We start from the raw sequence: 2,309 nt of genomic DNA, 5'->3' as shown, positions 1-2,309 counted from the left end.
AGGTTGAATTGACTTTCCAAACTGTCTAATGCATTTCACCATATTAACAAACTAGAAAAGAAACACATACTAATTGATGAAAAGGCATTTGGTGAAATTCCACATCCATTCCTGATAAAAATCAGAGAAAATGCAAAGTAGAAGGGAACCCCATCAATGTGATAAAAGTACATTTACAAATAACCCTACAGCTGGTGTCATATCTAATGGAGAAATACTAAAGGAATTCCCCTGATATCAGGTACAAGACAAGAATGTCCATGTTCATCACTTCTCTTCAACAAGATCTTGTAGGTTCCATTCAATGAAATGGGGAAAATTAAAGAAATAAAAATGTTCAGATTTGAAAGGAAGACATAAATGTTATTCATAGAACACAAGATCATCTATGTAGAAAACATAACAGATCCTACAAGAATGCTACTATAAACAATAAATTTAGCAAGGTTGCACAATAAAAGATCAATATATACACATCAATTATTTTCTATATAAAATAATTACAAAGGGAAAACTTAAAATGTCATCAAAATCTGAAATACTTAAGTATAAACTAAAGATGTATAAAGACTTGTATACTGAAAGCTACAAAAAAATTGCTAAGAGAAATTTTCATCAATCAAAAAATTCACTATCATTTACATGCCAATTCTGCCTAAATTTGTCTACAGGTTTATCTACATATTCAATGCAATTCCAGTCAAAATCCCAGCAGGCTTGTTTTTTTAACCAAATGACTAGTTGATTCTAAAATATATATGTGACTGTGTGAGTGTACGTGTGTGTGTATGTGTAAGGACCTTAAACCCTTTTTTTTCACATAACAAAAAACACATTTATTGCTCTTACCACAGAAAATCCCAAGGGCTTTAGGAGTTCTGTACCAGAAAAGATGAAGACAAATATTTATATTTTATCAAACGTCACAATACCACACATGTATTTATGATTTTTGCCTGAATCAGCCATTACTATGATGACTGAAAACGGATATTAATACATTTATTTTCACTGTCCTCAAGATCTGCTGAACTCTGGAGCCAGGCTCAGTCAGTAGGGTTGTGTGGTGCTTTTAATCTGCCTCTGCCTCTGCCTCCTGAAGTCCTTTTTACCATCTCCAGCAGGCTCTGCCTCTGGAGAAGCTGAAGGTATGTTTAGCAGGGTATGTTCCCAGGAAGACTGAAAAATTTGGATCGCAGGCTGATGACATAAAATACACTGAATCTGTCTCCCTTTTCACCCTGTTCTGACTCCAGAGAAATAAGATAGTTGTCTCTAATGAGATTGGTACCATTCTACATACTTTCTATATCTTCAAGACTCTCATCTCAGAGATCTTGTCCCTGGTTTTATCTTTGTTCTAAGCCCTCATTAGCTTCTGTTTTCCTTTGGATACAGCAACTAGATCTGTGATTTTGAAACCAAACTTTAACTCTTGACTCTGAGACCCCAATTTCTTTTGCAAGTTTCTCTATGGAATCTCTCCCAGGATAATTGTTGCCTATAAATGCCTTGTTGAGGGTGTGTAATTGGGAGCAAGTGTACTTGATGCGAGGCTGTCTGTCATTCCTACTTTGAATCTTCTCTTCAGTGTGATCTCAGTCCTGGCTTGATTCTAAGTGCTCCTCACGTTCTGATTTTTTCTGGAATCCATGCCTAGTTCTTCGATTCTGAAAGCAATACTGGATCGTAAACTATTCAGTGTTGGTTTCTAGAGCAAGTCTTTGTCTGGTAGCATAACCTATGTAAGGGGTTTTGTTGAATGTGTCAGTGAGGATTTTCAGATGATCTGTGAAGCTGGTGCATCTGCCTCTACGCTTTGTTGCTATGGTCTTGTTTGAAGAGTTATCTTGGGCCATGTTAGAAGAGAGTCATGGAGTCTAAGGATTTGTATAGGAGCCTAAATCAACTTTTAAAAGAAGAACAAAATTATATGACTATACTAGCTCACTTTGCATCATATTATAAAGCTATAAATCAAGATAGTTTGGTGGTAGCATCAAAATAGGCAAATATATCAGTAGAAAGGAATATGAAGTTCAGAAGTGGATCAACACGTCCATTTTTGTCAATTAATATTTGACATGGTGTAAAGGCTATTCAATGGAGAAAGCAAGAAGGTTTTTTCTTTTTAATACCAAATGGAGATAGAAAAATTGTAAATCTATTCTGAAAAAGGAATCTAAGTTTCAATCTATACAGAAAATAGGAATGTAAGTTTCAATCCACAACTTGAGCCAAATACAAAATGTAAATCAAAACAGATTTCAGGAATACATGTGAAAGCTTATCTATAAATGTTCTAGAAG

At 34.9% G+C, this 2,309-nt stretch overlaps 1 pseudogene; it reads right to left on the bottom strand.

Annotated features, from left to right (window-relative positions):
- Positions 1 to 1,349: 1,349 nt before the first annotated feature.
- On the bottom strand, positions 1,350 to 1,859 carry LOC113620193 (double homeobox protein A-like; annotated as a pseudogene).
- Between the last annotated feature and the right edge of the window lie 450 nt (positions 1,860 to 2,309).

The sequence above is a fragment of the Aethalodelphis obliquidens genome, unplaced genomic scaffold, assembly GCF_003676395.1.
Source record: "Aethalodelphis obliquidens isolate GAN/ISIS:26980383/991018 unplaced genomic scaffold, ASM367639v1 scaffold7, whole genome shotgun sequence".
Lineage (NCBI taxonomy): Eukaryota > Metazoa > Chordata > Mammalia > Artiodactyla > Delphinidae > Aethalodelphis > Aethalodelphis obliquidens.
The sequence above is the reverse complement of the archived record's forward strand: the minus strand, read 5'-3'. Positions and strand labels throughout refer to the sequence as shown.